The sequence below is a fragment of the Watersipora subatra genome, chromosome 4, assembly GCF_963576615.1.
Source record: "Watersipora subatra chromosome 4, tzWatSuba1.1, whole genome shotgun sequence".
NCBI classification, from domain to species: domain Eukaryota; kingdom Metazoa; phylum Bryozoa; class Gymnolaemata; order Cheilostomatida; family Watersiporidae; genus Watersipora; species Watersipora subatra.
In genome coordinates, this window is record NC_088711.1 from 40399027 (window position 1) to 40422490 (window position 23464).

Genomic DNA, 23464 nt, shown 5'->3' on the forward strand with positions numbered 1-23464 from the left:
CTGGAATACAAAAAGCATTCCAGTAAAATTTAAAGCAAGCAATGATAGTATAGTGGTTAGTAATTCACGTTCTGGCCGTGAAAACCCAGGTTCGAATTCTGGTCATGGCATTTTATAATTTTGAGTAAAAAACTCCGCATATGTAATACAAAAAGCATCCCGACACATTTGAAAGGATGCTTTTAGAGTAGAGCGGTTACTACTATTTGTTGTGACCGAGAAAACTCAGGTTCGACTCCTAGTCATGGCATCTAATGTTATGCTAACAAAATTTCTAGATCAGAAGACAAAAAACTTGCCAGCAAGTTGGAAAGTGAGCCATGATAATATAGTGGTTAGTATTTTATGTTGCAGCCATGAAAACCCAGATTCAAATTCTAGTCAAAGCAATTTATTGTCATGATAGCCGAATCTTTACACTGGAATACAAAAAGCATTCCAGTAAAATTTAAAGCAAGCCATGATAGTATAGTGGTTAGTACTTCACGTTCTGGCCGTGAAAACCCAGGTTCGAATTCTGGTCATGGCATTTTATAATTTTGAGTAAAAAACTCCGCATATGTAATACAAAGAGCATCCCGACACATTTGAAAGGATGCTTTTAGAGTAGAGCGGTTACTACTATTTGTTGTGACCGAGAAAACTCAGGTTCGACTCCTAGTCATGGCATCTAATGTTATGCTAACAAAATTTCTAGATCAGAAGACAAAAAACTTGCCAGCAAGTTGGAAAGTGAGCCATGATAATATAGTGGTTAGTATTTTATGTTGCAGCCATGAAAACCCAGATTCAAATTCTAGTCAAAGCAATTTATTGTCGTGATAACGGAATCTTTACACTGGAATACAAAAAGCATTCCAGTAATATTTTAAGCAAGCCATGATAGTATAGTGGTTAGTACTTCACGTTGTGGCCGTGAAAACCCAGGTTCGAATCCTGGTCATGGCATTTTAATATTTTTATGACAAAGTTTTTCCAGCCAAATCGAAAAAAAATCCCAGCAGAATTGAAAGCAAGCCATGATAGTATAGTGGTTAGTACTTCACGTTGTGGCCGTGAAAACCCAGGTTCGAATCCTGGTCATGGCATTTTAATATTTTTATGACAAAGTTTTTCCAGCCAAGTCGAAAAAGCATCCCAGCAGAATTGCAGGCAAGCCATGATAGTATAGTGGTTAGTACTTCACGTTGTGATTGTGAAAACCCAGGTTCGAGTCCTGGTCATGGCATTTTAATATTTTTATGACAATGTTTTTCCAGCCAAATCGAAAAAGCATCCCAGCAGAATTGAAAGCAAGCCATGATAGTATAGTGATTAGTACTTCACGCTGTGGACGTGAAAACCCAGGTTCGCATCCTGGTCATGGCATTTCATTATTTTTATGACAATTATTTTCCATTAAACCAAAAAAAACCTCCGAGCAAAATTAAAACTATGATAATATAATAGTGGTTAGTATTTCATGTTGCAACAATGAACAGCCGGGTTTGAATCCTGGTCATGGCAGTTAATTGTCTTGCTAAAAAAACTTTACATTGGAATACAAAAACTTCCCAGTAAATTTGAAAGTAAACAATGATAGTATAATTATAGTGGTCAGTACTTCACGTTGATGTCGTGAAAACCAAGGTTCGAATCCAGGTCATGGCAATTTATAATTTTGCGTAAAAAACTCCGCATATGTAATACAAAAAGCATTCCAACACATTATAAAGCATTCCTTTAGAATAAAGCGGTTACTACTTTTTGTTGTGACTGAGAAAACTCAGGTTTGACTCCAAGTCATGGCATCTAATGTTCTGCTTACAAACCTTCTAGATCAAAAAACAAAAAACTTCCCAGCAAGTTGGAAAGTGAACCATGATCGTATAATTGTTAGTATTTTATGTTGCAGCCATGAAAACCCAGATTCAAATTCTAGTCAAAGCAATTTATTGTCATGATAACCGAATCTTTACACTGGAATACAAAAAGCATTCCAGTAAAATTTAAAGCAAGCCATGATAGTATAGTGGTTAGTACTTCACGTTGTGGTCGTGAAAACCCAGGTTCGAATTCTGGTCATGGCTTTTAATGTCTTGCTATCAAAGCTTTTACATCGGAAAACCAAAAACTCCTAAGCAAGTTGGAAAGTGAGCCATGATAATATAGTGGTTAGTATTTTATGTTGCAGCCATGAAAACCCAGATTCAAATTCTAGTCAAAGCAATTTATTGTCGTGATAACGGAATCTTTACACTGGAATACAAAAAGCATTCCAGTAATATTTTAAGCAAGCCATGATAGTATAATGGTTAGTACTTCACGTTGTGGCCGTGAAAACCCAGTTTCGAAATCTGGTCGTGGCATTTTTTATTTTTGTTGCAAAACTTTTCCAATCAAGTAGAAAAAGCACCCCAGCAAACTTGAAAGCAAGCTATAAAAGCATAGCGGGTATTACTTCACGTTGTGGCAGTGAAAACCAAAGTGTGAATTTTTGTCATGGCAACTTATAATCTTGCAGAAAAAAACTCCGCACTTGTAAGACAAAAAGCATCCCAACACATTTGAAAGCATGCCTTTAGAGTAGAGCAGTTACTACTTCTTGTTGTGACTGTGAAAACCCAGGGTCGAATCCTGGTCATGGCATCTAATGTCTCGCTAACAAAACTTCTATATCAGAAAACAAAAAACTTCCCAGCAAGTTTGAAACTGATCCATGATAGTATAATGGTTTGTATTTTATGTTGCAGCCATGAAAACCCAGATTCAAATTCTAGTCAAAGCAATTTATTGTCATGATGACAGAATCTTTACACTAGAATACAAAAAGCATTCCAGTAAAATTTAAAGCAAGCCATGATAGTATAATGGTTAGTACTTCACATTCTGGCCGTGAAAACCCAGGTTCGAATTCTGGTCATGGCATTTAATGTCTTGCTATCAAAGCTTTTACATCGGAAAGCAAAAAAGTCCTAAGCAAGCTGGAAAGTGAGCCATGATAATATAGTGGTTAGTATTTTATGTTGCAGCCATGAAAACCCAGATTCAAATTCTAGTCAAAGCAATTTATTGTCGTGATAACGGAATCTTTACACTGGAATACAAAAAGCATTCCAGTAATATTTTAAGCAAGCCATGATAGAATAGTGGTTAGTACTTCACGTTGTGGCCGTGAAAACCCAGGTTCGAATCCTGGTCATGGCATTTTAATATTTTTATGACAAAGTTTTTCCAGCCAAATCGAAAAAAAATTCCAGCAGAATTGAAAGCAAGCCATGATAGTATAGTGGTTAGTACTTCACGTTGTGGCCGTGAAAACCCAGGTTCGAATCCTGATCATGGCATTTTAATATTTTTATGACAAAGTTTTTCCAGCGAAGTCGAAAAAGCATCCCAGCAGAGTTGCAGGCAAGCCATGATAGTATAGTGGTTAGTACTTCACGTTGTGGCCATGAAAACCCAGGTTCGAATCCTGGTCATGGCATTTTAATATTTTTATGACAATGTTTTTCCAGCCAAATCGAAAAAGCATCCCAGCAGAATTGAAAGCAAGCCATGATAGTATAGTGATTAGTACTTCACGCTGTGGACGTGAAAACCCAGGTTCGCATCCTGGTCATGGCATTTCATTATTTTTATGACAATTATTTTCCATTAAAGCAAAAAAAACCTCCGAACAAAATTAAAACTATGATAATATAATAGTGGTTAGTATTTCATGTTGCAACCATGAACAGCCGGGTTTGAATCCTGGTCATGGCATTTTTTTGTCTTGCTAAAAAAACTTTACATTGGAATACAAAAACATCCCAGTAAATTTGAAAGTAAACAATGATAGTATAATTATAGTGGTCAGTACTTCACGTTGATGTCGTAAAAACCAAGGTTCGAATCCAGGTCGTGACAATTTATAATTTTGCGTAAAAAACTCTGCATATGTAATACAAAAAGTATCCCGACACATTATAAAGCATTCCTTTAGAATAAAGCGGTTACTACTTTTTGTTGTGACCGAGAAAACTCAGGTTTGACTCCAAGTCATGGCATCTAATGTTCTGCTTACAAACCTTCTAGATCAGAAAACAAAAAACTTCCCAGCAAGTTGGAAAGTGAACCATGATCGTATAATTGTTAGTATTTTATGTTGCAGCCATGAAAACCCAGATTCAAATTCTAGTCAAAGCAGTTTATTGTCATGATAACGGAATCTTTACACCGGAATACAAAAAGCATTCCAGTAACATTTAAAGCAAGACATGATAGTATAGTGGTTAGTACTTCATGTTGTGGTCGTGAAAACCCAGGTTCAACTCCTGGTCTTGTGATTTTATTATTTGTACGACAAAGTTTTTCCCATCAATTAGAAATAGCATACCAGAAAGTTTGAAAGCTAGCAATTATAGTATAGTGGTTATTACTTCATGTTGTTGCTGTGAAAACCCAGGTTCGAATTCCGTTCATGGCATTTTATTAGTTTTATGACAAGATCTTTCCAATCACTTAGAAAAAGCAACTCAGTGAATTTAAAAGCAAGCCATGATAATTATTATATTAATTAGTCCTTTGTGTTGTGGCCGTGAAAACCCAGGTTCAAATCCGGGTCATGGCATTTAATGTCCTGCTTAAAAAGTTTTTACATTGGAAAACAAGAAACATATTAGCAAGCTTGAAAGTGAGCCATTATAATATAGTGGTTAGTATTTTATTTTGCAGCCATAAAGATTCAGATTCGAATCCTTGTCAAAGCATTTTATTGTTTTGCTAACAGAATATTTACATTGGAATACAAAAAACATCCCAGTGAATTTGAAATAACGCAATGATAGAATAACGGTTATTATTACATGTTGCAGCCGAGAAAAACCCAGCTCCGAGTTCTGGTCTTAACCTTTCACTGTCTTGCAAAAAAAACTTCACATTGGAATGCAAACGACAGCCCAGTAAGTATTTTAAGCAAGCCGTGACCATTATTGTAACAATTAGTACTTCACCTTGTGGCCGTGGAAAGCCGGGTTCGAATCCTGTTCATGGCATGTTATTGTCTCGCTAACAAATAATTCACATTGGAATACAAAAACAATCCCAGTAAATAGAAAACAAGCCATGATAATATAGCGGTTAGTACTTCACGTTGATGTCGTGAAAACCAAGGTTCGAATCCTGGTCACGGCATTTTATTGTCTTGCTAAAAAAAAATTTACATTGGAATACAAAAACATCCCAGCAAATTTGAAAGTAAACAATGATAGTATAATTATAGTGGTCAGTACTTCACGTTGATGTCGTGAAAACCAAGGTTCGAATCCAGGTCATGGCAATTTATAATTTTGCGTAAAAAACTCCGCATATGTAATACAAAAAGCATTCCGACGCATTATAAAGCATTCCTTTAGAATAAAGCGGTTACTACTTTTTGTTGTGACCGAGAAAACTCAGGTTCGACTCCTAGTCGAGGCATCTAATGTTATGCTAACAAATTTCTAGATCAGAAGACAAAAAACTCCTAAGCAAGTTGGAAAGTGAGCCATGATAATATAGTGGTTAGTATTTTATGTTGCAGCCATGAAAACCCAGATTCAAATTCTAGTCAAGCCAGTTCATTGTCGTGATAACAAAATCTTTACACTGGAATACAAAAAGCATTCCAGTATAATATTAAGCAAGCCGTGATAGTATAGTGGTTAGTACTTCACGTTGTGGCTGTAAAAACCCAGGTTCGAATCCTGGTCATGGCATTTAATGTTTTGCTAACAAAACTTTTACATCGGAAAGCAAAAAACTCCTACGCAAGTTTAAAACTGAGCCATGATAGTATAATTGTTAGTATTTTATGTTGCAGCCATGAAAACCCAAATTCAAATCTTGGTCAAAGCAGTTTATTGTCGTGCTAACAATAAAAGTTTTTGCAGCCAAATCGAAAAAGCATCCCAGCAGAATTGAAAGCAAGCCATGATAGTATAGTGGTTAGTACTTCATGTTGTGGCCATGAAAACCCAGTCCCGAGTCCTGGTCATGGCATTTAATGTTTTGCTAACAAAACCTTTACATCGGAAAGCAAAAAACTCCTAAGCAAGTTTAAAACTGAGCCATGATAGTATAATTGTTAGTATTTTATGTTGCAGCCATGAAAACCCAGATTCAAATCTTGGTCAAAGCAGTTTATTGTCGTGCTAACAGATTCTTCACACTGGAATACAAAAAGAGTTCCAGTATATTATTAAGCAAGCCATGATAGTATAGTGGTTCATGGCTATACGTTGTGGCCGTGAAAACCCAGGTTCGAATCCTGGTCATAGCATTTTAATACTTTTATGACAATACTTTTCCATTAAAGCAAAAAAAGCCTCCGAGCAATTTCAAAACTATGACAATATAATAGTGGTTAGTATTTCATTACGCAACCATGAAAAGCCGGGTTCGAATCCTGGTCATGGCATTTTAATGTCTCGCTAACAAAAAGTTCACATTGGAATACAAAAACAATCCCAGTAAATAAAAAACAAGCCACGACAATATAGCGGTTAATACTTCACATTGATGTTGTGAAAAGCCAGGTTCGAATCCTGGTCATGGCATTTTAAAATCTTGCAAAATAAACTCCGCATTTGAAATACAAAAAGCATCCCGAGACATTTGAAAGCATGCCTTTGGAGTAGAGCGGTTGCTACTTTTTGTTGTGACTGAGAAAACTCAGGTTCGACTCCTAGTCATTGCATCTAATGTTCTGATAAAAAAACTTCTAGATCAGAAAACAAAAAACTTCCCAGCAAGATGGAAAGTGAGCCATGATCTTATAACTGTCAGTATTTTATGTTGCAGCCTTGAAAACCCAGATTCAAATTCTAGTCAAAGCAATTTATTGTCGTGATAACGGAATCGTTACACTGGAATACAAAAAGCATTCCAGTAAAATATTAAGCAAGCCATGATAGTATAGTGGTTAGTACTTCACGTTGTGGCCATGAAAACCCAGGTTCGAATCCTCGTCATGGCATTTTAATATTTTTATGACAATAAAAGTTTTGCAGCCAAATCGAAAAAGCATCCCAGCAGAATTGAAAGCAAGCCATGATAGTATAGTGGTTAGTACTTCATGTTGTGGTCGTGAAAACCCAGGTTCAAATCCTGGTCATTGCATTTTAACATTTTTATGACAAAGTTTTTCCAGCCAAATCGAAAAAGCATCCCAGCAGAATTGAAAGCAAGCCATGATAGTATAGTGGTTAGTACTTCATGTTGTGGCCGACAAAAACCCAGTTCCGAACCCTGGTCATGGCATTTCATTATTTTTATGACAATTCTTTTCCATTAAAGCAAAAAAAACCTCTGAGCGAAGTTAAAACTATGATAATATAATAGTGGTTAGTATTTCATGTTGCAACCATGAACAGCCGGGTTTGAATTCTGGTCATGGCAGTTTATTGTCTTGCTAAAAAATACTTTACATTAGAATACAAAAACATCCCAGTAAATTTGAAAGTAAGCAATGATAGTATAATAGTGGTCAGAACTTCACGTTGTGGCCGTGAAAACCCAGGTTTGAACCCTGGTCATATCATTTCATTATTTTCATGACATTTCTTTTCCATTAAAGAAAAAAAACCTCTGTGGTAATATAATAGTGGTTAGTATTTCATTACGCAACCATGAAAAGCCGGGTTCCAATCCTGGTCATGGCATTTTAATGTCTCGCTAACAAAAAGTTCACATTGGAATGCAAAAACAATCCCAGTAAATAAAAAACAAGCCACGATAATATAGCGGTTAATACTTCACCTCTGATGTTGTGAAAAGCCAGGTTCGAATCCTGGTCATGGCATTTTAAAATCTTGGAAAATAAACTCTACATTTGTAATACAAAAAGCACCCCGAGAAATTTGAAAGCATGCCTTTAGAGTAGAGCGGTTGCTACTTTTTGTTGTGACTGATAAAACTCAGGTTCGACTCCTAGTCATTGCATCTAATGTTCTGATAAAGAACTTCTAGATCAAAAAACAAAAAACTTCCCAGCAAGATGGAAAGTGCGCCATGATCCTATAATTGTTAGTATTTTATGTTGCAGCCATGAAAACTCAGATTCAAATTCTAGTCAAAGCAGTTCATTGTCGTGATAACAAAATCTTTACACTGGAATACAAAAAGCATTCCAGTAAAATGTTAAGCAAGCCATGATAGTATAGTGGTTAGTACTTCACGTTGTGGCCGTGAAAACCCAGGTTCGAATCCTGGTCGTGGCATTTTAATATTTTTATGACAATAAAAGTTTTTGCAGCCAAATCGAAAAAGCATCCCAGCAGAATTGAAAGCAAGCCATGATAGTATAGTGGTTAGTACTTCACGTTGTGGCCGTGAAAACCCAGTTCCGAATCCTGATCATGGCATTTTGTTACTTTTATGACAATACTTTTCCATTAAAGCAAAAAAAGCCTCCGAGCAATTTCAAAAGTATGACAATATAATAGTGGTTAGTATTTCATTACGCAACCATGAACAGCCGGGTTCGCTAACAAAATGTTTTGCAGCCAAATCGAAAAAGCATCCCAGCAGAATTGAAAGCAAGCCATGATAGTATAGTGGTTAGTACTTCATGTTGTGGTCGTGAAAACCCAGGTTCAAATCCTGGTCATTGCATTTTAATACTTTTATGACAATAAAAGTTTTTCCAGCCAAATAGAAAAAGCATCCCAGCAGAATTGAAAGCAAGCCATGATAGTATAGTGGTTAGTACTTCATGTTGTGGTCGTGAAAACCCAGGTTCAAATCCTGGTCATTGCATTTTAATATTTTTATGACAAAGTTTTTCCAGCCAAATCGAAAAAGCATCCCAGCAGAATTGAAAGCAAGCCATGATAGTATAGTGGTTAGTAATTCACGTTGTGGCCGTTAAAACCCAGTCCCGAATCCTGGTCATGGCATTTCATTATTTTTATGACAATTCTTTTCCATTAAAGCAAAAAAAACCTCTGAGCAAAGTTAAAACTATGATAATTTAAGAGTGGTTAGTATTTCATGTTGCAACCATGAACAGCCGGGTTTGAATTCTGTTCATGGCATTTTATTGTCTTGCTAAAAATTTTTTTACATTGGAATACAAAAACATCCCAGTAAATTTGAAAGTAAGCAATGATAGTATAATAGTGGTCAGAACTTCACGTTGTGGCCGTGAAAACCCAGGTTTGAACCCTGGTCATATCATTTCATTATTTTTATGACAATCATTTTCCATTAAAGCAAAAAAAAACCTCTGAGCAAAATCAAAACTATGATAATATAATAGTGGTTAGTATTTCATGTTGCAACCATGAAAAGCCGGGTTTGAATTCTGTTCATGGCATTTTATTGTCTTGCTAAAATTTTTTTTACATTGGAATACAAAAACATCCCAGTAAATTTGAAAGTAAGCAATGATAGTATAATAGTGGTCAGAACTTCACGTTGTGGCCGTGAAAACCCAGGTTTGAACCCTGGTCATATCATTTCATTATTTTCATGACATTTCTTTTCCATTAAAGAAAAAAAACCTCTGTGGTAATATAATAGTGGTTAGTATTTCATTACGCAACCATGAAAAGCCGGGTTCGAATCCTGGTCATGGCATTTTAATGTCTCGCTAACAAAAAGTTCACATTGGAATACAAAAACAATCCCAGTAAATAAAAAACAAGCCACGATAATATAGCGGTTAATACTTCACCTCTGATGTTGTGAAAAGTCAGGTTCGAATCCTGGTCATGGCATTTTAAAATCTTGGAAAATAAACTCTACATTTGTAATACAAAAAGCACCCCGAGAAATTTGAAAGCATGCCTTTAGAGTAGAGCGGTTGCTACTTTTTGTTGTGACTGATAAAACTCAGGTTGGACTCCTAGTCATTGCATCTAATGTTCTGATAAAAAACCTCTAGATCAGAAAACAAAAAACTTTCCAGCAAGATGGAAAGTGAGCCATGATCCTATAATTGTTAGTATTTTATGTTGCAGCCATGAAAACTCAGATTCAAATTCTAGTCAAAGCAGTTCATTGTCGTGATAACAAAATCTTTACACTGGAATACAAAAAGCATCCCAGCAGAAATGAAAGCAAGCCATGATAGTATAGTGGTTAGTACTTCATGTTGTGGCCGTGAAAACCCAGGTTCGAATCCTTGTCATGGCATTTTATTATTTTTATGACAAAGCTTTTCCAGCCAAATAGAAAAAGCATCCCAGCAGAATTGAAAGCAAGCCATGATAGTATAGTGGTTAGTACTCCACGTTGTGGCCGTTAAAACCCAGGTTCGAATCCTGGTCATGGCATTTTAATATTTTTATGACAATAAAAGTTTTTGCAGCCAAATCGAAAAAGCATCCCAGCAGAATTGAAAGCAAGCCATGATAGTATAGTGGTTAGTACTTCACGTTGTGGCCGTGAAAACCCAGTTCCGACTCCTGGTCATGGCATTTCATTATTTTTATGACAATTATTTTCCATTAAAGCAAAAAAAACCTCCGAGCAAAATTAAAACTATGATAATATAATAGTGGTTAGTATTTCATGTTGCAACCATGAACAGCCGGGTTTGAATCCTGGTCATGGCATTTAATTGTCTTGCTAAAAAAACTTTACATTGGAATACAAAAACATCCCAGTGAATTTGAAAGTAAACAATGATAGTATAATAGTGGTCAGTACTTCACGTTTTGGCCCTGAAAACTTAGGTTCGAATCCTGGTCATGGCATGTTATAATTTTGCGTAAAAAACTCCGCATATGTAATACAAAAAGCATGGCATTTTATTGTCTCGCTAACAAAAAGTTCACATTTGAATACAAAAACAATCCCAGTAAATAAAAAAAAAGCCATGACAATATAGCGGTTAGTACTTCACGTTGATGTTGTGAAAACCAAGGTTCGAATCCTGGTCATGGCATTTTATTGTCTTTCTAAAAATCTTTTACATTGGAATACAAAAACATCCCAGTAAATTTGAATGTAAACAGTGATAGTATAATAGTGGTTAGTACTTCACGTTGTGGCCGTGAAAACCCAGGTTCGAATCCTGGTCATGGCATTTTAATATTTTTATAACAAAGTTTTTACAGCCAAATCGAAAAAGCATCCCAGCAGAAATGAAAGCAAGCCATGATAGTATAGTGGTTAGTACTTCACGTTGCGACCGTGAAAACCCAGGTTCGATACCTAGTCATGGCATTTTATTATTTTTATGACATTACTTTTCCATTAAAGCAAAAAAAGTCTCCGATCAAATTTAAAACTATGATAATATAATTGTGGTTAGTATTTCATTACGCAACCATGAAAAGCCGGGTTCGAATCCTGGTCATGGCATTTTATTATTTTTATGACAAAGCTTTTCCAGCCAAATAGAAAAAGCATCCCAGCAGAATTGAAAGCAAGCCATTATAGTATAGTGGTTAGTACTTCACGTTGCGACCGTGAAAACCCAGTCCCGAGTCTTGGTCATGGCATTTAATGTTTTGCTAACAAAACTTTTACATCGGAAAGCAAAAAACTCCTACGCAAGTTTGAAACTGAGCCATGATAGTATAATTGTTAGTATTTTATGTTGCAGCCATGAAAACGCATATTCAAATTTTGGTCAAAGCAGTTTATTGTCGTGCTAACAGATTCTTCACACTGGAATACAAAAAGAGTTCCAGTAAATTATTAAGCAAGCCATGATAGTATAGTGGTTAGTACTTCACGTTGTGGTCGTGAAAACCCAGGTTCGAATCCTGGTCATGGAATTTTATTATTTTTATGACAAAGCTTTTCCAGCCAAATAGAAAAAGCATCCCAACAGAATTGAAAGCAAGCCATTATAGTATAGTGGTTGGTACTTCATGATGTGGCCGTGAAAACCCAGGTTCGAATCCTGGTCATGGCATTTTATTATTTTTATGACAAAGCTTTTCCAGCCAAATAGAAAAAGCATCCCAGCAGAATTGAAAGCAAGCCATGATAGTATAATAGTGGTCAGAACTTCACGTTGTGGCCATGAAAACCCAGGTTTGAACCCTGGTCATATCATTTCATTATTTTCATGACATTTCTTTTCCATTAAAGAAAAAAACCTCCGAGCAATTTCAAAACTATGACAATATAATAGTGGTTAGTATTTCATTACGCAACCATGAAAAGGCGGGTTCGAATCCTGGTCATGGCATTTTAATGTCTCGCTAACAAAAAGTTCACATTGGAATACAAAAACAATCCCAGTAAATAAAAAACAAGCCCCGATAATATAGCGGTTAATACTTCACATTGATGTTGTGAAAAGCCAGGTTCGAATCCTGGTCATGGCATTTTAAAATCTTGGAAAATAAACTCTACATCTGTAATACAAAAAGCATCCCGAGACATTTGAAAGCATGCCTTAAAAGTAAAGCGGTTATTACTTTTTGTTGTGACCGAGAAAACTCAAGTTCGACTCCTAGTCATGGCATCTAAATTTCTGCTAACAAACCTTCTAGATCAGAAAACAAAAAACTTCCCAGCAAGATGGAAAGTGAGCCATGATCCTATAATTGTTAGTATTTTATGTTGCAGCCTTTAAAACCCAGATTCAAATTCTAGTCAAAGCAATTTATTGTCGTGATAACGGAATCGTTACACTGGAATACAAAAAGCATTCCAGTAAAATTTAAAGCAAGCCATGATAGTATAGTGGTTAGTACTTGACGTTGTGGCCGTGAAAACCCAGGTTCGTATCTTGGTCATGGCAGTTTATTATTTTCATGACAAAATTTTTGCAATCAATTAGAAAAAGCATCCCAGCAGGCTTGATAGCAAGTCATGATATTATATAGGTTAGTCCTTCACGTTGTGGCCGTGAAAACCCAGGTTCAAATCCTGGTCATTGCATTTTAACATTTTTATGACAAAGTTTTTCCAGCCAAATCGAAAAAGCATCCCAGCAGAATTGAAAGCAAGCCATGATAGTATAGTGGTTAGTACTTCATGTTGTGGCCGTTAAAACCCAGTTCCGATTCCTGGTCATGGCATTTCATTATTTTTATGACAATTATTTTCCATTAAAGCAAAAAAAACCTCTGAGCAAAATTAAAACTATGATAATATAATAGTGGTTAGTATTTCATGTTGCAACCATGAACAGCCGGGTTTGAATTCTGGTCATGGCATTTTATTGTCTTGCTAAAAAAAACTTTACACTGGAATACAAAAACATCCCAGTAAATTTGAAAGTAAGCAATGATAGTATAATAGTGGTCAGAACTTCACGTTGTGGCCGTGAAAACCCAGGTTTGAACCCTGGTCATATCATTTCATTATTTTCATGACATTTCTTTTCCATTAAAGAAAAAAAACCTCCGAGCAATTTCAAAACTATGACAATATAATAGTGGTTAGTATTTCATTACGCAACCATGAAAAGCCGGGTTCGAATCCTGGTCATGGCATTTTAAAATCTTGCAAAATAAACTCCGCATTTGAAATACAAAAAGCATCCCGAGACATTTGAAAGCATGCCTTAAAAGTAGAGCGGTTGTTACTTTTTGTTGTGACTGAGAAAACTCAGGTTCGACTCCTAGTCATTGCATCTAATGTTCTGATAAAATAACTTATAGATCAGAAAACAAAAAACTTCCAGGCAAGTTGGAAAGTGAGCCATGATAATATAGTGGTTAGTATTTTATGTTGCAGCCATGAAAACCCAGATTCAAATTCTAGTCAAAGCAATTTATTGTCGTGATAACGGAATCTTTACACTGGAATACAAAAAGCATTCCAGTAATATTTCAAGCAAGCCATGATAGTATAGTCGTTAGTACTTCACGTTGTGGCCGTGAAAACCCAGGTTCGAATCCTGGTCATTGCATTTCATTGTTTTCATGACATTTCTTTTCCATTAAAGAAAAAAAACCTCCGAGCAATTTCAAAACTATGAGAATTTAGTAGTGGTTAGTACTTCATGATCCAACCATGAAAAGCCGGGTTCGAATCCTGTTCATGGCATTTTATTGTTTCGCTAACAAAAAATTCACTTTGGAATACAGAAACAATCCCAGTAAATAAAAAATAAGCCATGATAATATAGCAGTTAGTACTTCACGTTGATGTCGTGAAAACCAAGGTTCGAATCCTGGTCATGGTATTTTATTGTCTTGCTAAAAAAAATTTACATTGGAATAGAAAAACATCCCAGTAAATTTGAAAGTAAACAGTGGTTGTATAATAGTGGTTAGTACGTCACGTTGTGGCCGTGAAAACCTAGGTTCGAATCCTGGTCATGGCATTTTATAATTTCGCGTAAAAAACTCCCATATGTAATACTAAAAGCATCCCGACACATTTGAAAGCATGCCTTTAGAGTACAGCGGTTACTACTTTTTGTTGTGACCGAGAAAACTCAGGTTCGACTCCTAGTCATGGCATTTAATGTTTTGCTAACAAAACTTTTACATCGGAAAGCAAAAAACTCCTAAGCAAGTTTAAAACTGAGCCATGATAGTATAATTGTTAGTATTTTATGTTGCAGCAATGAAAACCCATATTCAAATTTTGGTCAAAGCAGTTTATTGTTGTGCTAACAGATTCTTCACACTGGAATACAAAAAGAGTTCCAGTAAATTATTAAGCAAGCCATGATAGTATAGTAGTTAGTACTTCACGTTGTGGCCGTGAAAACCCAGGTTCGAATCCTGGTCATGGCATTTTAATATTTTTATGACAATAAAAGTTTTTCCAGCCAAATCGAAAAAGCATCTCAGCAGAATTGAAAGCAAGCCATGATAGTATAGTGGTTAGTACTTCACGTTGTGGCCGTGAAAACCCAGGTTTGAATCCTGGTCATGGCATTTTAATATTTTTATAACAAAGTTTTTACAGCCAAATCGAAAAAGCATCCCAGCAGAAATGAAAGCAAGCCATGATAGTATAGTGGTTAGTAATTCACGTTGTGGCCGTGAAAACCCAGGTTCGATAGCTAGTCATGGCATTTTATTATTTTTATGACAATACTTTTCCAGTAAAGCAAAAAAAGTCTCCGATCAAATTTAAAACTATGATAATATAATTGTGGTTAGTATTTCATTATGCAACCATGAAATGCCGGGTTCGAATCCTGGTCATGGCATTTTATTATTTTTATGACAAAGCTTTTCCAGCCAAATAGAAAAAGCATCCCAGCAGAATTGAAAGCAAGCCATTATAGTATAGTGGTTGGTACTTCTTGTTGTGGCCGACAAAAACCCAGTTCCGAATCCTGATCATGGCATTTTGTTATTTTTATGACAATACTTTTCCATTAAAGCAAAAAAAGCCTCCGAGCAATTTCAAAACTATGACAATATAATAGTGGTTAGTATTTCATTACGCAACCATGAAAAGCCGGGTTCGAATCCTGGTCATGGCATTTTAATGTCTCGCTAACAAAAAGTTCACATTGGAATACAAAAACAATCCCAGTAAATAAAAAACAAGCCACGATAATATAGCGGTTAATACTTCACATTGATGTTGTGAAAAGCCAGGTTCGAATCCTGGTCATGGCATTTTAAAATCTTGCAAAATAAACTCCGCATTTGAAATACAAAAAGCATCCCGAGACATTTGAAAGCATGCCTTAAAAGTAGAGCGGTTGTTACTTTTTGTTGTGACTGAGAAAACTCAGGTTCGACTCCTAGTCGTTGCATCTAATGTTCTGATAAAATAACTTATAGATCAGAAAACAAAAAACTTCCAGGCAAGTTGGAAAGCGAGCCATGATAATATAGTGGTTAGTATTTTATGTTGCAGCCATGAAAACCCAGATTCAAATTCTAGTCAAAGCAATTTATTGTCGTGATAACGGAATCTTTACACTGGAATACACAAAGCATTCCAGTAATATTTTAAGCAAGCCAAGATAGTATAGTGGTTAGTACTTCACGTTGTGGCCGTGAAAACCCAGGTTCGAATCCTGGTCATGGCATTTTAATATTTTTATGACAAAGTTTTTCCAGCCAAATTGAAAAAAAATCCCAGCAGAATTGAAAGCAAGCCATGATAGTATAGTGGTTAGTACTTCACGTTGTGGCCGTGAAAACCCAGGTTCGAATCCTGGTCATGGCATTTTATTACTTTTATGACAAATTTTTTCCAGCCAAATCGAAAAAGCATCCCAGCAGAATTGAAAGCAAGTCATGATAGTATAGTGGTTAGTACTTCATGTTGTTGCCGTTAAAACCCAGTTCCGATTCCTGGTTATGGCATTTCATTATTTTTATGACAATTCTTTTCCATTAAAGCAAAAAAAACCTCTGAGCAAAGTTAAAACTATGATAATTTAATAGTGGTTAGTATTTCATGTTGCAACCATGAAAAGCCGGGTTTGAATTCTGGTCATGGCATTTTATTGTCTTGCTAAAAAAGACTTTACATTGGAATACAAAAACATCCCAGTAAATTTGAAAGTAAGCAATGATAGTATAATAGTGGTCAGAACGTCACGTTGTGGCCGTGAAAACCCAGGTTCGAATCCTGGTCATTGCATTTCATTGTTTTCATGACATTTCTTTTCCATTAAAGAAAAAAAACCTCCGAGCAATTTCAAAACTATGAGAATATAGTAGTGGTTAGTACTTCATGATCCAACCATGAAAAGCCGGGTTCGAATCCTGTTCATGGCATTTTATTGTCTCGCTAACAAAAAATTCACTTTGGAATACAGAAACAATCCCAGTAAATAAAAAATAAGCCATGATAAAATAGCAGTTGGTACTTCACGTTGATGTCGTGAAAACCAAGGTTCGAATCCTGGTCATGGTATTTTATTGTCTTGCTAAAAAAAATTTACATTGGAATAGAAAAACATCCCAGTAAATTTGAAAGTAAACAGTGGTTGTATAATAGTGGTTAGTACGTCACGTTGTGGCCGTGAAAACCTAGGTTCGAATCCTGGTCATGGCATTTTATAATTTCGCGTAAAAAACTCCCATATGTAATGCTAAAAGCATCCCGACACATTTGAAAGCATGCCTTTAGAGTACAGCGGTTACTACTTTTTGTTGTGACCGAGAAAACTCAGGTTCGACTCCTAGTCATGGCATCTAATGTTCTGCTAACAAACCTTCTAGATCAGAAAACAAAAAACTTGCCAGCAAGTTGGAAAGTGAGCCATGATAATATAGTGGTTAGTATTTTATGTTGCAGCCATGAAAACCCAGATTCAAATTCTAGTCAAGGCAGTTCATTGTCGTGATAACAAAATCTTTACACTGGAATACAAAAAGCATTCCAGTATAATATTAAGCAAGCCGTGATAGTATAGTGGTTAGTACTTCACGTTGTGGCCGTGAAAACCCAGGTTTGAATCCTGGTCATTGCATTTAATGTTTTGCTAACAAAACTTTTACATCGGAAAGCAAAAAACTCCTAAGCAAGTTTAAAACTGAGCCATGATAGTATAATTGTTAGTATTTTATGTTGCAGCCATGAAAACCCAGATTCAAATCTTGGTCAAAGCAGTTTATTGTCGTGCTAACAATAAAAGTTTTTGCAGCCAAATCGAAAAAGCATCCCAGCAGAATTGAAAGCAAGCCATGATAGTATAGTGGTTAGTACTTCATGTTGTGGCCATGAAAACCCAGTCCCGAGTCCTGGTCATGGCATTTAATGTTTTGCTAACAAAACTTTTACATCGGAAAGCAAAAAACTCCTAAGCAAGTTTAAAACTGAGCCATGATAGTATAATTGTTAGTATTTTATGTTGCAGCCATGAAAACCCAGATTCAAATCTTGGTCAAAGCAGTTTATTGTCGTGCTAACAGATTCTTCACACTGGAATACAAAAAGAGTTCCAGTATATTATTAAGCAAGCCATGATAGTATAGTGGTTCATGGCTATACGTTGTGGTTGTGAAAACCCATGTTCGAATCCTGGTCATGGCATTTTAATACTTTTATGACAATAAAAGTTTTTCCAGCCAAATCGAAAAAGCATCCCAGCAGAATTGAAAGCAAGCCATGATAGTATAGTGGTTAGTACTTCACGTTGCGGCCGACAAAACCCAGTTCCGAATCCTGATCATGGCATTTTGTTACTTTTATGACAATACTTTTCCATTAAAGCAAAAAAAGCCTCCGAGCAATTTCAAAAGTATGACAATATAATAGTGGTTAGTATTTCATTACGCAACCATGAACAGCCGGGTTCGCTAACAAAATGTTTTGCAGCCAAATCGAAAAAGCATCCCAGCAGAATTGAAAGCAAGCCATGATAGTATAGTGGTTAGTACTTCATGTTGTGGTCGTGAAAACCCAGGTTCAAATCCTGGTCATTGCATTTTAATATTTTTATGACAAAGTTTTTCCAGCCAAATAGAAAAAGCATCCCAGCAGAATTGAAAGCAAGCCATGATAGTATAGTGGTTAGTACTTCACGTTGTGGCCGTGAAAATCCAGGTTCGAACTCTGGTCATGGCATTTCATTATTTTTATGACAATTCTTTTCCATTAAAGCAAAAAAAACCTCTGAGCAAAGTTAAAACTATGATAATTTAAGAGTGGTTAGTATTTCATGTTGCAACCATGAACAGCCGGGTTTGAATTCTGTTCATGGCATTTTATTGTCTTGCTAAAAATTTTTTTACATTGGATTACAAAAACATCCCAGTAAATTTGAAAGTAAGCAATGATAGTATAATAGTGGTCAGAACTTCACGTTGTGGCCGTGAAAACCCAGGTTTGAACCCTGGTCATATCATTTCATTATTTTTATGACAATTATTTTCCATTAAAGCAAAAAAAAACCTCTGAGCAAAATCAAAACTATGATAATATAATAGTGGTTAGTATTTCATGTTGCAACCATGAAAAGCCGGGTTTGAATTCTGTTCATGGCATTTTATTGTCTTGCTAAAATTTTTTTTACATTGGAATACAAAAACATCCCAGTAAATTTGAAAGTAAGCAATGATAGTATAATAGTGGTCAGAACTTCACGTTGTGGCCGTGAAAACCCAGGTTTGAACCCTGGTCATATCATTTCATTATTTTCATGACATTTCTTTTCCATTAAAGAAAAAAAACCTCTGTGGTAATATAATAGTGGTTAGTATTTCATTACGCAACCATGAAAAGCCGTGTTCGAATCCTGGTCATGGCATTTTAATGTCTCGCTAACAAAAAGTTCACATTGGAATACAAAAACAATCCCAGTAAATAAAAAACAAGCCACGATAATATAGCGGTTAATACTTCACCTCTGATGTTGTGAAAAGTCAGGTTCGAATCCTGGTCATGGCATTTTAAAATCTTGGAAAATAAACTCTACATTTGTAATACAAAAAGCACCCCGAGAAATTTGAAAGCATGCCTTTAGAGTAGAGCGGTTGCTACTTTTTGTTGTGACTGATAAAACTCAGGTTCGACTCCTAGTCATTGCATCTAATGTTCTGATAAAAAACTTCTAGATCAGAAAACAAAAAACTTTCCAGCAAGATGGAAAGTGAGCCATGATCCTATAATTGTTAGTATTTTATGTTGCAGCCATGAAAACTCAGATTCAAATTCTAGTCAAAGCAGTTCATTGTCGTGATAACAAAATCTTTACACTGGAATACAAAAAGCATCCCAGCAGAAATGAAAGCAAGCCATGATAGTATAGTGGTTAGTACTTCATGTTGTGGCCGTGAAAACCCAGGTTCGAATCCTTGTCATGGCATTTTATTATTTTTATGACAAAGCTTTTCCAGCCAAATAGAAAAAGCATCCCAGCAGAATTGAAAGCAAGCCATGATAGTATAGTGGTTAGTACTCCACGTTGTGGCCGTTAAAACCCAGGTTCGAATCCTGGTCATGGCATTTTAATATTTTTATGACAATAAAAGTTTTTGCAGCCAAATCGAAAAAGCATCCCAGCAGAATTGAAAGCAAGCCATGATCGTATAGTGGTTAGTACTTCACGTTGTGGCCGTGAAAACCCAGTTCCGACTCCTGGTCATGGCATTTCATTATTTTTATGACAATTATTTTCCATTAAAGCAAAAAAAACCTCCGAGCAAAATTAAAACTATGATAATATAATAGTGGTTAGTATTTCATGTTGCAACCATGAACAGCCGGGTTTGAATCCTGGTCATGGCATTTAATTGTCTTGCTAAAAAAACTTTACATTGGAATACAAAAACATCCCAGTGAATTTGAAAGTAAACAATGATAGTATAATAGTGGTCAGTACTTCACGTTTTGGCCCTGAAAACTTAGGTTCGAATCCTGGTCATGGCATGTTATAATTTTGCGTAAAAAACTCCGCATATGTAATACAAAAAGCATGGCATTTTATTGTCTCGCTAACAAAAAGTTCACATTTGAATACAAAAACAATCCCAGTAAATAAAAAAAAAAGCCATGACAATATAGCGGTTAGTACTTCACGTTGATGTTGTGAAAACCAAGGTTCGAATCCTGGTCATGGCATTTTATTGTCTTTCTAAAAATCTTTTACATTGGAATACAAAAACATCCCAGTAAATTTGAAAGTAAACAGTGATAGTATAATAGTGGTTAGTACTTCACGTTGTGGCCGTGAAAACCCAGGTTTGAATCCTGGTCACGGCATTTTAATATTTTTATAACAAAGTTTTTACAGCCAAATCGAAAAAGCATCCCAGCAGAAATGAAAGCAAGCCATGATAGTATAGTGGTTAGTACTTCACGTTGCGACCGTGAAAACCCAGGTTCGATACCTAGTCATGGCATTTTATTATTTTTATGACATTACTTTTCCATTAAAGCAAAAAAAGTCTCCGATCAAATTTAAAACTATGATAATATAATTGTGGTTAGTATTTCATTACGCAACCATGAAAAGCCGGGTTCGAATCCTGGTCATGGCATTTTATTATTTTTATGACAAAGCTTTTCCAGCCAAATAGAAAAAGCATCCCAGCAGAATTGAAAGCAAGCCATTATAGTATAGTGGTTAGTACTTCACGTTGCGACCGTGAAAACCCAGTCCCGAGTCTTGGTTATGGCATTTAATGTTTTGCTAACAAAACTTTTACATCGGAAAGCAAAAAACTCCTACGCAAGTTTGAAACTGAGCCATGATAGTATAATTGTTAGTATTTTATGTTGCAGCCATGAAAACGCATATTCAAATTTTGGTCAAAGCAGTTTATTGTCGTGCTAACAGATTCTTCACACTGGAATACAAAAAGAGTTCCAGTAAATTATTAAGCAAGCCATGATAGTATAGTGGTTAGTACTTCACGTTGTGGCCGTGAAAACCCAGGTTCGAATCCTGGTCATGGAATTTTATTATTTTTATGACAAAGCTTTTCCAGCCAAATAGAAAAAGCATCCCAACAGAATTGAAAGCAAGCCATTATAGTATAGTGGTTGGTACTTCATGATGTGGCCGTGAAAACCCAGGTTCGAATCCTGGTCATGGCATTTTATTATTTTTATGACAAAGCTTTTCCAGCCAAATAGAAAAAGCATCCCAGCAGAATTGAAAGCAAGCCATGATAGTATAATAGTGGTCAGAACTTCACGTTGTGGCCATGAAAACCCAGGTTTGAACCCTGGTCATATTATTTCATTATTTTCATGACATTTCTTTTCCATTAAAGAAAAAAACCTCCGAGCAATTTCAAAACTATGACAATATAATAGTGGTTAGTATTTCATTACGCAACCATGAAAAGCCGGGTTCGAATCCTGGTCATGGCATTTTAATGTCTCGCTAACAAAAAGTTCACATTGGAATACAAAAAACAATCCCAGTAAATAAAATAAAAAAAGTAGTTGTGGCCGTGAAAACCCAGGTTCAAATCCTGGTCATTGCATTTAACATTTTTATGACAAAGTTTTTCCAGCCAAATCGAAAAAGCATCCCAGCAGAATTGAAAGCAAGTCATGATAGTATAGTGGTTAGTACTTCATGTTGTGGCCGTTAAAACCCAGTTCCGATTCCTGGTCATGGCATTTAATTATTTTTATGACAATTCTTTTCCATTAAAGCAAAAAAAACCTCTGAGCAAAATTAAAACTATGATAATATAATAGTGGTTAGTATTTCATGTTGCAACCATGAACAGCCAGGTTCGAATCCTGGTCATGGCATTTTATTGTCTTGCTAAAAAATACTTTACATTGGAATACAAAAACATCCCAGTAAATTTGAAAGTAAGCAATGATAGTATAATAGTGGTCAGAACTTCACGTTGTGGCCGTGAAAACCAAGGTTTGAACCCTGGTCATATCATTTCATTATTTTCATGACATTTCTTTTCCATTAAAGAAAAAAAACCTCCGAGCAATTTCAAAACTATGACAATATAATAGTGGTTAGTATTTCATTACGCAACCATGAAAAGCCGGGTTCGAATCCTGGTCATGGCATTTTAATGTCTCGCTAACAAAAAGTTCACATTGGAATACAAAAACAATCCCAGTAAATGAAAAACAAGCCCCGATAATATAGCGGTTAATACTTCACATTGATGTTGTGAAAAGCCAGGTTCGAATCCTGGTCATGGCATTTTAAAATCTTGGAAAATAAACTCTACATCTGTAATACAAAAAGCATCCCGAGACATTTGAAAGCATGCCTTTAGAGTAGAGCGGTTGCTACTTTTTGTTGTGACTGAGAAAACTCAGGTTCGACTCCTAGACATTGCATCTAATGTTCTGCTAACAAAATTTCTAGATCAGAAAACAAAAAACTTCCCAGCATGTTGAAAAGTGAGCCATGATAATATAGTGGTTAGTATTTTATGTTGCAGCCATGAAAACCCAGATTCAAATTCTAGTCAAAGCAATTTATTGTCATGATAACGGAATATTTACACTGGAATACAAAAAGCCTTCCAGAAAAATTTAAAGCAAGCCATGATAGTATAGGGGTTAGTACTTCACGTTGTGGCCGTGAAAACCCAGGTTCGAATCCTGGTCATGGCATTTTAATATTTTTATGACAAAGTTTTTCCAGTTAAATCGAACAAGCATCCCAGCAGAATTGAAAGCAAGCCATGACAGTATAGTGGTTAGCACTTCACGTTGTGGCCGTGAAAACCCAGGTTCGAATCCTGGTCGTGGTATTTTCATATTTTTATGACAACGTTTTTTCAGCCAAATCGAAAAAGCATCCCAGCAGAATTGAAAGCAAGTCATGATAGTATAGTGGTTAGTACTTCATGTTGTGACCATTAAAATCCAGTCCCGAATCCTGGTCATGCCATTTCGTTATTTTTATGACAATTCTTTTCAATTAAAGCAAAAAAACATCCGAGCAAAATTAAAACTATGATAATATAATAGTGGTTAGTATTTCATGTTGCAACCATGAACATCCGGGTTTGAATTCTGGTCATGGTATTTAATTGTCTTGCTAAAAAAACTTTACATTGGAATACAAAAACATCCCAGTAAATTTGAAAGTAAGCAATGATAGTATAATAGTGGTCAGAACGTCACGTTGTGGCCGTGAAAACCCAGGTTCGAATTCTGGTCATTGCATTTCATTATTTTCATG

General features: G+C 35.8%; 30 non-coding genes across 30 annotated transcripts; all 30 read left to right on the forward strand.

Annotated features, from left to right (window-relative positions):
• The first annotated feature begins 457 nt into the window (after nt 1–457).
• Nucleotides 458–529, forward strand: Trnaq-cug (transfer RNA glutamine (anticodon CUG)). Its single transcript has one exon. It is a non-coding gene; the product is annotated as a tRNA-Gln (tRNA).
• Nucleotides 530–876: 347 nt separating this feature from the next.
• Trnah-gug (transfer RNA histidin (anticodon GUG)) lies at nt 877–948 on the forward strand. The gene has a single exon. It is a non-coding gene; the product is annotated as a tRNA-His (tRNA).
• A 68-nt stretch (nt 949–1016) lies between these two features.
• On the forward strand, nt 1017–1088 carry Trnah-gug (transfer RNA histidin (anticodon GUG)). Its single transcript has one exon. It is a non-coding gene; the product is annotated as a tRNA-His (tRNA).
• Nucleotides 1089–1156: 68 nt separating this feature from the next.
• Nucleotides 1157–1228, forward strand: Trnah-gug (transfer RNA histidin (anticodon GUG)). The gene has a single exon. It is a non-coding gene; the product is annotated as a tRNA-His (tRNA).
• A 68-nt stretch (nt 1229–1296) lies between these two features.
• On the forward strand, nt 1297–1368 carry Trnah-gug (transfer RNA histidin (anticodon GUG)). The gene has a single exon. It is a non-coding gene; the product is annotated as a tRNA-His (tRNA).
• A 629-nt stretch (nt 1369–1997) lies between these two features.
• Trnah-gug (transfer RNA histidin (anticodon GUG)) lies at nt 1998–2069 on the forward strand. Its single transcript has one exon. It is a non-coding gene; the product is annotated as a tRNA-His (tRNA).
• Nucleotides 2070–3114: 1045 nt separating this feature from the next.
• On the forward strand, nt 3115–3186 carry Trnah-gug (transfer RNA histidin (anticodon GUG)). The gene has a single exon. It is a non-coding gene; the product is annotated as a tRNA-His (tRNA).
• A 68-nt stretch (nt 3187–3254) lies between these two features.
• Nucleotides 3255–3326, forward strand: Trnah-gug (transfer RNA histidin (anticodon GUG)). Its single transcript has one exon. It is a non-coding gene; the product is annotated as a tRNA-His (tRNA).
• Nucleotides 3327–3394: 68 nt separating this feature from the next.
• On the forward strand, nt 3395–3466 carry Trnah-gug (transfer RNA histidin (anticodon GUG)). The gene has a single exon. It is a non-coding gene; the product is annotated as a tRNA-His (tRNA).
• A 68-nt stretch (nt 3467–3534) lies between these two features.
• Trnah-gug (transfer RNA histidin (anticodon GUG)) lies at nt 3535–3606 on the forward strand. Its single transcript has one exon. It is a non-coding gene; the product is annotated as a tRNA-His (tRNA).
• Nucleotides 3607–5645: 2039 nt separating this feature from the next.
• Trnah-gug (transfer RNA histidin (anticodon GUG)) lies at nt 5646–5717 on the forward strand. The gene has a single exon. It is a non-coding gene; the product is annotated as a tRNA-His (tRNA).
• Nucleotides 5718–7047: 1330 nt separating this feature from the next.
• Nucleotides 7048–7119, forward strand: Trnah-gug (transfer RNA histidin (anticodon GUG)). Its single transcript has one exon. It is a non-coding gene; the product is annotated as a tRNA-His (tRNA).
• A 1028-nt stretch (nt 7120–8147) lies between these two features.
• On the forward strand, nt 8148–8219 carry Trnah-gug (transfer RNA histidin (anticodon GUG)). Its single transcript has one exon. It is a non-coding gene; the product is annotated as a tRNA-His (tRNA).
• Nucleotides 8220–8541: 322 nt separating this feature from the next.
• Nucleotides 8542–8613, forward strand: Trnah-gug (transfer RNA histidin (anticodon GUG)). The gene has a single exon. It is a non-coding gene; the product is annotated as a tRNA-His (tRNA).
• A 72-nt stretch (nt 8614–8685) lies between these two features.
• Nucleotides 8686–8757, forward strand: Trnah-gug (transfer RNA histidin (anticodon GUG)). Its single transcript has one exon. It is a non-coding gene; the product is annotated as a tRNA-His (tRNA).
• A 1308-nt stretch (nt 8758–10065) lies between these two features.
• Trnah-gug (transfer RNA histidin (anticodon GUG)) lies at nt 10066–10137 on the forward strand. Its single transcript has one exon. It is a non-coding gene; the product is annotated as a tRNA-His (tRNA).
• Nucleotides 10138–10205: 68 nt separating this feature from the next.
• On the forward strand, nt 10206–10277 carry Trnah-gug (transfer RNA histidin (anticodon GUG)). Its single transcript has one exon. It is a non-coding gene; the product is annotated as a tRNA-His (tRNA).
• Nucleotides 10278–11100: 823 nt separating this feature from the next.
• On the forward strand, nt 11101–11172 carry Trnar-gcg (transfer RNA arginine (anticodon GCG)). The gene has a single exon. It is a non-coding gene; the product is annotated as a tRNA-Arg (tRNA).
• A 485-nt stretch (nt 11173–11657) lies between these two features.
• On the forward strand, nt 11658–11729 carry Trnah-gug (transfer RNA histidin (anticodon GUG)). The gene has a single exon. It is a non-coding gene; the product is annotated as a tRNA-His (tRNA).
• A 2856-nt stretch (nt 11730–14585) lies between these two features.
• Nucleotides 14586–14657, forward strand: Trnah-gug (transfer RNA histidin (anticodon GUG)). Its single transcript has one exon. It is a non-coding gene; the product is annotated as a tRNA-His (tRNA).
• A 72-nt stretch (nt 14658–14729) lies between these two features.
• On the forward strand, nt 14730–14801 carry Trnah-gug (transfer RNA histidin (anticodon GUG)). The gene has a single exon. It is a non-coding gene; the product is annotated as a tRNA-His (tRNA).
• Nucleotides 14802–15844: 1043 nt separating this feature from the next.
• On the forward strand, nt 15845–15916 carry Trnah-gug (transfer RNA histidin (anticodon GUG)). The gene has a single exon. It is a non-coding gene; the product is annotated as a tRNA-His (tRNA).
• A 68-nt stretch (nt 15917–15984) lies between these two features.
• Nucleotides 15985–16056, forward strand: Trnah-gug (transfer RNA histidin (anticodon GUG)). Its single transcript has one exon. It is a non-coding gene; the product is annotated as a tRNA-His (tRNA).
• A 2140-nt stretch (nt 16057–18196) lies between these two features.
• Trnah-gug (transfer RNA histidin (anticodon GUG)) lies at nt 18197–18268 on the forward strand. Its single transcript has one exon. It is a non-coding gene; the product is annotated as a tRNA-His (tRNA).
• Nucleotides 18269–18336: 68 nt separating this feature from the next.
• Nucleotides 18337–18408, forward strand: Trnah-gug (transfer RNA histidin (anticodon GUG)). Its single transcript has one exon. It is a non-coding gene; the product is annotated as a tRNA-His (tRNA).
• A 1168-nt stretch (nt 18409–19576) lies between these two features.
• On the forward strand, nt 19577–19648 carry Trnah-gug (transfer RNA histidin (anticodon GUG)). Its single transcript has one exon. It is a non-coding gene; the product is annotated as a tRNA-His (tRNA).
• A 68-nt stretch (nt 19649–19716) lies between these two features.
• Nucleotides 19717–19788, forward strand: Trnah-gug (transfer RNA histidin (anticodon GUG)). Its single transcript has one exon. It is a non-coding gene; the product is annotated as a tRNA-His (tRNA).
• An 824-nt stretch (nt 19789–20612) lies between these two features.
• Nucleotides 20613–20684, forward strand: Trnar-gcg (transfer RNA arginine (anticodon GCG)). Its single transcript has one exon. It is a non-coding gene; the product is annotated as a tRNA-Arg (tRNA).
• A 485-nt stretch (nt 20685–21169) lies between these two features.
• On the forward strand, nt 21170–21241 carry Trnah-gug (transfer RNA histidin (anticodon GUG)). Its single transcript has one exon. It is a non-coding gene; the product is annotated as a tRNA-His (tRNA).
• Nucleotides 21242–22818: 1577 nt separating this feature from the next.
• On the forward strand, nt 22819–22890 carry Trnah-gug (transfer RNA histidin (anticodon GUG)). Its single transcript has one exon. It is a non-coding gene; the product is annotated as a tRNA-His (tRNA).
• Nucleotides 22891–23464: the final 574 nt, after the last annotated feature.